The sequence below is a fragment of the Dendrobium catenatum genome, unplaced genomic scaffold, assembly GCF_001605985.2.
Source record: "Dendrobium catenatum unplaced genomic scaffold, ASM160598v2 fragScaff_scaffold_621, whole genome shotgun sequence".
Classification (NCBI taxonomy): domain Eukaryota; kingdom Viridiplantae; phylum Streptophyta; class Magnoliopsida; order Asparagales; family Orchidaceae; genus Dendrobium; species Dendrobium catenatum.
In genome coordinates this window covers 11,191,873-11,203,886 of record NW_021319083.1, presented here as the reverse complement: position 1 = coordinate 11,203,886, position 12,014 = coordinate 11,191,873, and the positions used below count along the sequence as shown (strand labels likewise).

The window sequence follows — 12,014 nt, the reverse complement described above, 5'->3', positions numbered from 1 at the left end:
TAACACACTGTTAAACATGCCAAAAAGTGCACCCTTGACTCCATAGCTTAAATTGCTAAAAAGTTAAAAGAATTCATGATGAAATAGCATGTATGGGAATGTCGGTGTGTCTACAACATTTCATAACACTGTCACCGACATTTTGTCCACATTTACACCATACCTACACATTTTGTCCACATCTACCCCCTACCTACAAAGCATTTTCTCTAAAGCGTAATGGTGATAATACATGCAGGCAAGCACCATTCTTCATTAACTATTGACATTTAGATTATGGATGAAAGTTCTAGCAAACTAGAGGACAACCTAAAAACTAAAGTAAAATTATCAAGCTCTTCTGCAAATTGTGGTGTGAGAATTAATACCTTGACTTGAGCAAAAAAAAGATTGACATCTTTTGCTTTCCCCTTTTCATTCCCAAAATTCCCCTTTCTGACTAGGTCTTCTTTAGTCTACCTCTATCTTTCATAACATAGGACGGATTTAATACATCTACTCTCTAACGGAGTCATTGGATGGCTTGAGGAGATTCTCTCTAATCTTATCTATCACCAAAGCTACTCTAACCTTTTCACGTATATGTTTGTTTCTCATTCTATCACTAAATTCAAAGTCACTCATCCACCTAAACATCTTCATCTCTGCAACTCAACTTAATTTTATGTTTCTCTTTTAATGGCCAACATTTTGTTCCATAAAACATTGCAGGTCTCACGATCATCTTTTTAAGTCTACCTCTACCTTTCTCTTTTAGTACTACTGCATAGTAATGGGATAAAAAATTTGGTTTGTTGGGTGGGAATTGAGTTTGATTTGGGTCTACATTAGATTAAACTGATCTAGTATGGTTTTTTTAGATTGGATAAGATTAGCGAGAATAAATTTATGGTATATTTAAATTTTGAAAGTTAGCTGCAAATTTGTTGGAGGAAACTAAAGAGGTTAAGGCATAAGTTGAAGTGAATTTTTATTCCAACTTATGTACAAATTTTATATGAATTCTGGAAGCTTTCAAATACAAAATACAAAAAATCAGTGATTAAAAAAATCTAGTATAGAAATATCTACAAAATATTTACAATAGGAAAGCCACAATGCTAAAATTACCCTAGGTATCCATATTCTCTATAAGGACAACTCATAAGTGTTTCCTTATGCGGTTGATGCTAGATGGTAAGTCCCTCAGATTGGTGAGCTAACAGAGAGTGTGTGATCCAAATCTATAATGTGATAGTTGTAGCAACGGAGTGAGGAGGGTGGCGTTCTTGAGCGGTCGGTCTTGTACCTCCACACTCCTTAAGCAAATAAATGGATGTCATCCATTTCAAGCTTCCCAACAATTTTTGGTATGCCAATAACTTCATCACTTGTGATCATAAATATGACATATTATATCATTTTCAAGCTTCTCCTTTATAAAAATGTCAATCAACTTCAATAAACTTTGCATGGTTATGTTACATGGGATTGTATACAATTTTGATGATTAACTTGTTATCCTATTAAAGCCTTCTAGGACCTTTACATTTCACCTTCAAATTTTCCAAGATAATTGTTAGCCATAGTAATTAATAAATTTCAATATCATAGATTTAAATTCAACTTCTGCTCTAGATCTTGCTATTACATTTTATTTTTTACTCCTCTAAGTCATGAGATTACCTTTTAAGAATGTATTATATCCTACGGCTGATCTACTATATAATATAGAACCCACATAATATACATCCCAAAGAGTATGCTATTCCCTTTTTTGAATAGAATTCCTTTGTATAGGGTTCCCTACAAATATTGTAGAATTTAGGCATGTCATAAGATGTGTTTATTATAGATGTGCAGGAATTGATTTAGAATACTAACAAAATAAGCAATATAAGGTTAAGTATCTAAGAAGTAGATAATTCTTCCACCAAATCCCTATGAGTTTTTTCTACTATTGTCTTGTGAAGTATCTCTGAATTTACCATTGAATTATATAGAGCTCTCGACAAGTATACATCTCAAGTTTACTTATATCTTTTAATAAGATTATTATATATTTTTGTTGTGATATAAATATTATATATCCAAAATGTGCACTACCTGTCATTACATATTGTCAATATAAATAAAAGTTCTGAAACTTCCCCATGAAGCAGCATGTTTTACAAATTCCATATGGCCCCTTAACTCTGTTTATATCCTATGTTAAGCATAACTTGGCAAACCTTCCAAACCAAGCTCATAGAGATTGTTTCAATCTATACATTGCCTTTTCAAGCTTACATACCATTTATTTTGTATTTGAGCCAAATCTTGGTGGGACCTCCACATATACTTCCTATTCTAGATCATCACATAATAAAGCATTTTTAATATCATTTTTTGGTATTTTCCGGTCTATACAAGCTGCTAATGATAAAAAACTCAAATAATATTTATTTTAGCTACCGAAGCAAAGGTCTCAGGTTAACCAATCTCATATATTTAAGTATAGCATTTGACCTTCAATATAGCTTTATGTTTCAGTAGTGAACCATTTCATTTGTATTGTACAGTAAAAACTTTGCTTTCTATTGGTTTTTTGTCCTTCGTGCAAGTTTACCAATTTTCATTCCAATAATGTTCATTCCAAGTTATTATACCTTATCAATGGGGATAGTAAGATAAGCATGCTCAGTGCAGGGATTACTTCAATTAAATGGACTTGCATAAAACAAGGAACTCATACCTTTCTTTATGTGTAAATCTATTGTGAATGAATAGAATGTGGATCCGGCTTGGCCTCAATTTGGATATGAACGGGATCTAGAAACTTGAGATTGGTTTGGCTGCATTAGTAGGCTAGTAACTAGTTCTAGAATAGAGTTGCTCATTGTTATTTAATGACAATGTGCGCTAAACAAGGGCAATCCAAAAGAAAAAAAATTGCCTTTATAATTTGTTATAGTTAGATCCGCATGGCCTTCATTTTGTTGCACTAATATAAAAAATGAATCACAATTTCTAGGCTTAAATTCTATTACTCTAACATGTCATGCAATCTATTACTAAAGGGTTTTTTTTTTGGGTGGGGGTGGGGGGCTGCCCAATTCTATAAAAACAAAGTTCAGATATATACACTTAAGAATGTAGCTAACAAATACAAGGCAAAAACTAGAATTCAAGACAAATGTCGGCTAAAAAATAAGTAAACAACAACAACAACATCAAGCCTTTATCCCATTGTGGGGTCGGCTATATGAATCATTGTGCCCTATTAAAAATTAAATTCTCATTTAAATATAATAAAGAAAGGTCATTTTTAATATTTTATAACCAAGTCTTTTTAGGTCCACTTCTACCTTTCTTAATATAAGTCAAATCTAATACATCTATTTCCTAACCGGGTCACCGGAAGGCCGCCGTTTTATGTGACCAAACCATCTAAGGCGACTTTCTCTAATCTTATCTTCCACTAGAGCTACTCCAACCTTTTCACCTAAACGAACTATAAAAATTATAGGATTATACTTAGAATCTAGAACAAAAGGTGCTAATGGCTCATCCACAACATGCAGATCAAGAGTAATATATGGAAAGCATAGCTAATATGCTGCTAGGTTGAGCAAACATCCTTATTGCCTGGAGACCGCATAACCAACAGTCATCATAAGGCAAAAACTAGAAAATAATAATATTTGTAGAACTCGTTACTAAAGGAATACAAATGAGGATGAGAACACAAAAAACTCAGGACAAGAAATCAGAGAACTTGGCATAAAGTAGGTGCCAAAAATTATCCCAAACGACTATTGTGCAGAAAAAATCAACCAATAGAAAACAAAATTGCATGACCCAACCAAAAACCAACTTGAAGCTTACCCTCCAGATGAATGCACCTATATTTCCATTGATTAAATAGATTCCTACCCACAATGGACCAAGAATCTTTAAATTTTCACCTCAACAATTTATAAGCAACAAGAAGCTTAACCTTCTCCATTTTATTGAATATTCTTTCATTCCTTTCATGCAATATAGTATAGACAAGAAACAGAGGTGATGAGAAAGTGTGATATTTTAGTCGTTTTGTGTCTTGAATAGGTTGTTGCTTAAAGGACTTAAGGTGGGTTTAAAGAAAAAAAAATTAACATAACGCAATAAATTCCTAAACAACAACAAGTAGAAAAAACAAGTTTAAAAAATGGTGTGAGCGGCTCTATAGGGAGTCATCATAAATTTTGCAGAAAGAGACAATTACCAACCCTTCAGCCACATGATTGTTTTCAATTTTAACCCCTCCATATAAGCCATCCAACAAATAGATAATGCATAATAAAACAACTCTTAAAATTAATATAATCGGACCATTTGACTTTAGGGTATTTTTCAAAAATTACATATCTAGCAAGAGAATTGCAAAAACAATCATCTAAATCCCAGAGAATAGTCATGACTGGCATTAATAGTCAACTTCATCATAGCATGATAATATTCAATGGTTAAAAGTTAAAACAACCAGAGAATCACAAATTCTCCAGCTATAATCATGAATAAAAGATTCCAACAAAAAAAAGGTGTAATTAAGTCCAATCTGGAACTGCAATTTGGTCTTAGAACCTCAAATAGTTAACTACCACCAGGCCATGGATCAAAGTATACCCAATATAAGAATTCTTGCTTTTCATTTTTAATGCCACATGCTTTAATTCTTCCAAGAAAGAGGAGAGTCCTCTTAAAGGCAAAACCCATTAGGAGCAACAGATAGGAACACCGCTCAAAAGGTTAGAAGAAATAAGAATTTTTCACACGCCTTCATTTCGCAAATTAGGTTGAGGGAGGACATAGAGGACAACCTTGAGCCAATTTTCTCCTTAGGAATCATAAAGTGAGCTATGTATTATTTTTGAGAACACGATTGATAATAGAAACAAACCTAAACCAATAAGATAAGTAGTTATAAATGGATGATCTAATCAATCGAAACCTTCCCTTTTTTTTGGGGAAATTTGAGGCAAATGCCCATATATTTCAATAAAAAAGAAACGTTACAGGAAAGTAAAAATTACAAGTAAAAACTTCCCAACATAAGCAAATAATAACAAAAACTTATGTGGAGAAAAAAGAAAAGAAACCCCAACTATACCACCCAAATACAATCAAATTTCAACATAAGCACCAAAACGTGGCAGTAAGCAAAAACCAAAAAGAACAATAGTTGAAGAAGCCGCACATCAACAGTAAAAGGAGAAGACCACGTCCCGAGACAGCATGAGCACTAGCCAAAAGAAAGTCCCCAGCAGCCAAAAACATATTGCATCTCCAGCGGGAGGGGGAACCTGCAGCAAACAGAAATAAAACAAGCTCCCAAGCCCAGCTGCCTGGACTCAGAAAATTGCGAAGAATCGAGGGACTTATCCCTGGTTTCCCGTAGACCATCCAAGGGAGGAACATTGGGATCTTCATCATCGTCCAGGCTTGGCCATACATCAAATACCCGAGGGACCAAGTGGCACAGGGACATAGAATAGATGACCAAAAAGTCCACCTTATAAAATTTCCAATAATTCCAACGAATTTTTCCATTTCAAAATCTTCTAAAAAATAACTCTTTTAATTCCAAACAGTAGAGAGGTGTAACATTGCGAATTGTTCCCATACCTCCTACTATTCCTCTCTTTCCACAGGTAATAAATCACAGTGCTAATATTCAGCATATAGAAGCTTTTGAGCTCATTATTACCATTGAAATTTCCTTTTAACCAATCAAATAGCTGCAGAATATTAGGCTTTAGAAGAAAGGTGTTCATACCCGGGAGCAAAGCATTTAGTATAGAGAAGGAATAAGAACATTCAAAAAACAAATGGGATACAGATTCATCATGTTGATTGCATAAGCTGCAAATAGTTGGAATATGAATTTTCCTAATGAATAGTGCATATGCCATTTTAAGAGCTCCCTTCAGAGCAAGCCAGACATAAACCGAGTGTTTAATAACATGTCTTTTGTGCCAAACCATAGAATACCAATTACAGGTCGGATAATCAGAATAATATGACACAATAAAGTTTTTAAAACAATAACTGGTTTGGTCTTTCCAAAGTAGACAGGGACCATCACACCCAATATCTCTAATGCCAGCAAACACAGCCCGAAGCTGTGAAGAGAAGTTTTCAGGAAGCACCCAGGAATTCTCCAACATGATATCTTTTATAGTCAATTCCGAAAGAGAGGCAAGATCCACATCTCCAAGGTGGTCAAGTAAGGTGCAGTTGTTATACCAGTGATCCCAGCGTAAGGAGATTGGGGCATTATGCACAATTTTGAATTTAAAACAAGATTTAGCCTGCAAAGCAGTATAACAAATGGACTTCCAGATTTTAGAAGCAGAGACATTGGGAGGCTTCCAAGGAGATGAGTATTTGCTTAACAGCCAAACAGCTAAAGGGGAGGAGAAGTTGTAAATCTGAATAATAACAGAGTAGTTGAAAGCAAATTGCATAGAAGATAAAGAAGGAATGCCCAAACTGCCATTAGCAATAGGCAATCAAACTTTGTCCCAAGCAATCATATGCAATTTCTTATTAGCTGAGATATCCCCGAAAAATAAAAACCTAGAGCTGGTTTTTTTAAAAAAATTTATGCATAGATTTCGGCAAAATGGCACCCCTAATCGAGTATGCAATTGTGTTTTGAATAGTAAATTTCAGATATTGTAACCTCCCGGCAAAAGACAACAAGTAATTGGCTTTCCATCCATTAAACTTCCTATTGAGGCTATCCAAAAGAGGCAAATAGTCTTCTAATTTGAGCTTGTAGAAAGAAAGGGGGATACCCAAATATGTAATTTTGCTTGCAATATTATAAATTGAAAGTGCTTGACAGATCTCAAGCTGATTGCTAAGGTGTCTAGGGAACATAATAGCACTTTTATCATAATTAACATGAAGGCCCGAGGCATTAGTAAATTCCCCAAAATGGACACCAACTTGTTGCAGTTATCAATGGTAGCCACCCCAAAGATTAGAACATCATCAGCATATAACAAATGAGTAAGGGAAAAATTTTTTATAGGAGATACCTTTGAAACCTTTTTCCTCAAGTAAATTAGAAAATGCATCCATAACCAGACAAAAGAGGTAAGGGCTTAATGGGCAACCCTGCCTAAGCCCAGCAGTAGAAGGAAAATAACCATCAAGCGCACCGTTAAGAACAATAGAGAAATTGACATCCGAAATACAAGCTTTGATCCATGAAATAAAAAGCCTAGGAAAACCTTTCTAAGAGATCCTAGCAAGAAAAAATTCCTGAGAAACAGAATCAAAAGCCTTTCTGATGTCAAATTTGGCACATAAAATGTTTGCCCCACCTCTTTTACCTGCACTAGAGAGGATATCACTTGCAAGCAAAATATTGTCAGTAGAGACCCTAGATTTAACAAAGCCAGCTTGATTGTCTTCAACAATAAAGCCCATGACTGGTTTTAATCTAGCAACAATAACATTAGCAACAATTTTATACAAAACATTACAAAGAGATATAGGTCTGTAATCCGATATACTTTCAGCATTTTTATGTTTTGGGATTAAAGCAAGAGTCGTTGCTTTAACACCAATCGACAAATAACCTTTCACGAAAAAAAGATCTGATAGCTCTGCAAACGATCGGCCCAAGGATATGCCAACCAGTTTTATAGAAATGAAAATTAAATCCGTCAGGCCCTGGAGTAGAAGTAGAAGACCCTTTAAGAACCGCCATTTTGATTTCATCATCCAGCACAAAATTGGCAATAGAGATGGCATAAGGTTCAGGAACAACATTCCCAATAGGAAAATGCTCCACATCAAGATTGGGGGAAGGAGGGTTATAAAGTTCTTGAAAATACTTCAAAATAGCAGAGATGACATCGGCACGGGAAGAAGAGGAGTTACAGGACAGCAAATTTCCCACCGATTTGTTGCTTCCCCTCCTACAATTAATTTTGGCATAAAGAAAATTGAGGTCATCTTCCCCAAATTTAAGTCAATTAACCTTGGCTCTTTGAATAATCCAAGAGGCTTGAATAGAAGTAAAGTTTTGCCAAATTCGCATTACGAAGCTTGTAAGATTGATTAAGATCAGAATTGGTAGGGTCTGCTTGCAATAACTCCAGCAAAGCACTTTGTTTGCTATGAAGTGAATCCAAGTGCCTAGCAATGCAATTAGAAGAAGACCAATATTCTTTTTTTATTTCTTTTTTGAAAAACCTCAGAGAATTACAAAAATGTGAAAGAGGATTCCCATGACAAGGCTTGGAGAAGACCTCTAAAAACAACGACTAGTAGCTGTCAAACTTAGTCCAAAATTTTTTGAAGAGGAATTTATGGTGAACTTGAAATGAAATCCCGGGATGAAGAATAATAGGGCTATGATCTGAGCATGAAGGACTTTGAAAGGAGCAAAAAGAATCCGGGAAGTTACTCAACCAACTCCCATTAACAAGAGCTCTATCCAATTTTATATGAATGGGAGAATCCAAGCGTTGGTTGAATCACGTAAATTTGCATCCAACATAATGTAAGTCCGCAAGACTATTATGGAAAATAAAATCATTAAAATCCTTGAGAGCAGATTGCGAAATTGGAGTACCTCCTAGCTTTTCAGATGCAAATCTACAATAGTTGAAATCCCCAAAAACAGCCCAAGGCAAATTGCCCACAGGGGCCACTTGTGCAATAGATTTCCACAAATCCTTACGTTCAGAGCTACAATTGGAAGCATAAACAATTGAAATTTGAAAAGCAGATTGATTGGCCACCGAAATCCTACCAGAGATCACCTGAGTAGTGATAAGAGTGGGGGTGAAGTTAATCTTAGAATCATTCCACTTCACCCAGATCCTCCCCGAATTGGAAAGGTCAAAATTGTGACAGCTAGCCTCATTGACAAAGAGAGAGTGCGAAGATTCAAAAAAAGGATCAAGAAACGACTGAGCATGGATCTTGTTCTCCAAAACACAGATTAAGTCAAGATTAAAAGACTGAATGAGACGCTTATAGCATAAGACTTTGTCAGGACGATTAAAACCCCGAATGTTCCAAGCCGCCATGGGAGGAAAAAAACATTGGGAAATCAGATTTAATTGAGTTTTTTGGCCTACTTCCCCCTTGCAGGTTTTTTGGACAAAGAGTTCGACACCTGATTCTTTTTAGGCAATTTTGATACCTTTTCCTTCCCGACAGCACCTAAAGCCGCCAAAGAGACAACTATAGAGTCATCAAACACAACATTGGGTTCACTAGCAGACCCTTCAGAAATAAGCACATCAAACTTATTGGGAGAGATGAAATTCTTGTCGGAGAGTGAGAGGTTAAGATATTTGAAGAAGAAGAGGCAACATCATTAGGGGAATTAAGATTCGGAATTTCTGGAATTCCTGAAATAATAGCATCACCTAACTTAGGAGGAGCATCCTGAATGGTGTTCACAGTAATTACCCGCGATTTATGAGGAGACGGAGAATGCGGCTGATAGAGAGGTCCAGAGGTATTAGGAATATCCTGCAAATATTCCGAGGATGGGACAGTAGTATTAGTAGTAGGATTCTGGAGGACGACATTAATAACTGGAGACATAGAAGTGTTCTGAGGCCTAGAATGAGGCCTGAAACACGGCTTTCTGCTTTGACTTCTACCCCGTTTAGAAGGCAACTCCTTATTTTGAGGATTAGAATCCAAATTTGGTTTGGACGGACAAGCAGAAGATAAATGCATTAACGACTTACAGTGTTCGCAAGGAAAAGGTCTCCATTCGTATTGAACTTTCAGTGTGACAACGTCACCATTCAGCGACACCTTGATCTCCTCAGGGTATAATGCATTGCAGTCAACAAGCACACAAACCCGAGCATAAGTAAGTCGCGTCTTCATCTCGGTCAGATTGTCGGCAACAACCGGAATTCCGATTTTACTGGCGATCCGGGAAATCCCCTCTGAGTTCCAACAGGCGAGGGGAAGATCGTGAATCTTCACCCAAATAGGGACTGTAGCAAAATCCTCCTTCTTAGGAACAAACTTTGGGTGCCATTTTTGAAGAACAAAGGGTTTCCCCAAAAGGAACCACACACCTCGCGACCAGACCATGTCAAAATCCTCCACGCAAGAGAAACGAAGGAGAAAAAATCCATCGTTAAGGGAGAGGAGCTGCACAGAGCCTTTTAAGCTCCACGTTCTTTTGATAGCGCCCATCAAAGCCTCGTAATAGGGACGTCTCCCTATAGAGTAACCAACAAGGTAGAGCTTCCAATCTTCGCCTCCGTTGGAAAGTTTCTCCCCAAAAAAGGGAATGATGTTTGGTTCCAAAGGGAAGTGGGAGAACTTTAGAGATTTTTGAGAAGAGTTATCCGACTCAAAAACTTTGTTCCAACTCTTGGTAGTCTGAAAAACCTGAACACCCGAAGACATACCAAGAGGAGGAAAATCAGATGACAATAAAGCAGCGTCCATGAGGAGGAGGAAGAAGATCCCTCCGGCAGCGCCAGAGGAATAAAAGGGGCGGAGAAAACACCAGAAGCAAGGAAGGAGGGAAAGAAGAACCCTAGCCGCCCAAAAAACCTTCCCTTAACAGAGAGGTTTTATTTCTCCATCCCACAAGCCAATCATTGAGCCTTTGACAGTCCGTCATTTGCATGCGACCTAGGAAAAGGGAAAGTTCACAAATTTGTTATAAGGATGTTAGAAAAAAAAACCTAATAAGAGTTAACAACAAGAGGAAAATAGACGTTGGATTTCAGGACATTACCTTTCATCCCAAAATATAAGGCTAACAAAGAATAGTTTGTATATCAGCCTTCCCCAACCCTAACGGGTCAACCACGAATAGAAGATAGGAGATGGAAATTTGGCCATCAATACCTCCCATTTTGAACCTTAAAATCTTGCGAAATAGAAACACATTCATAGCAATGGTATTTACAAACGGACATAGTGGGCAGATGATTTAATGAAATTGTTGATCATGCCATTTAAAAATGGAAAAAGGTATTTAGATATTCATGCTAAAATCCAGTAAACAAAAACTTGTGGAAAACCATTTTCATAATTTATTTTTAGAATGGATTGCCAATTGACATTGTCAAATACATTTTTATGGTTGAACTTTACCCAAAAAAAAAAATTTAATTGATTAAATAAAATAATAAAATTAAAAAAACTTTCATAATTTTAGGAGCTATAATTATAAGCTCGCTCATGGTTAGGTGCAATGATCTCTGCTGCCTCGGTTCCTAATATATGCTAATTGGGGTGAATAATCAGAGCTAGAGCTTCCTCGAATCATTCACTATAACTTGACATATATTTTATAAAACATATTGCACAAAGGAATTAGTCTACAGCCAGCAATTGAGTTGAAGTGGTTCTTTTTGAGAATTAAAGTAATGATGCTATTGTTGACCTTATTTTTGTATGAGGTCTATATTGGATCCTAAAATCAATCCAGATCTCTAATAAATCCAAATCATAAACCAATCTAAACTTCAAACCAATCCTAACCCCAAGCAAATCCAAATCAAATTCAATCAAACCCAGACTCAAATCCTAAGTCCAAAGGCCCTGTCCTAAAGGCCTTTTCTATTGAATTTTCAGATACTTCAAAACCCTGTCAAATAGTCTCTAATTCTGGGTCTGTCAGTTTCCTAATAATGGGACATGTCTCTAGAGGCAACCCTATAAATTTGAACCCATTATGAGGTGTCTAACCCCAGAAACTCATTTGAAATCCAAAGGCTGTAAAACCTTCAAATATTTATATCCTATGCCACTGGACCTGCCACCTAGTAGATTGTGACCTCGGAGCTTCCTTTAAAGCCTCCAATCACTTCCAGACCATCAATCCTGACATGTTGAACAATAAACTGCATTTTTCTGGACTCATTTCTGCCCCCAGTGGACTTGAGGTCAGAATAACCAAAATACCCCTTATGGGGCTCAAACAATGATTTCAAATCAAATGACCTCCAAATAAGATGCAACCACCTCCAGCAAATTTCAAATATCAAACCAAACCCGTT

General features: G+C 36.3%; 1 long non-coding RNA gene across 1 annotated transcript; it reads right to left on the bottom strand.

Moving 5' to 3' along the window:
- Positions 1 to 3,376: 3,376 nt before the first annotated feature.
- LOC114579706 lies at positions 3,377 to 10,922 on the bottom strand. Its single transcript, XR_003700834.1, has 3 exons — positions 10,745 to 10,922; positions 10,558 to 10,638; positions 3,377 to 4,951 (listed from the first exon to the last, which is right to left on the bottom strand). It is a non-coding gene; the product is annotated as an uncharacterized LOC114579706 (long non-coding RNA).
- Positions 10,923 to 12,014: the final 1,092 nt, after the last annotated feature.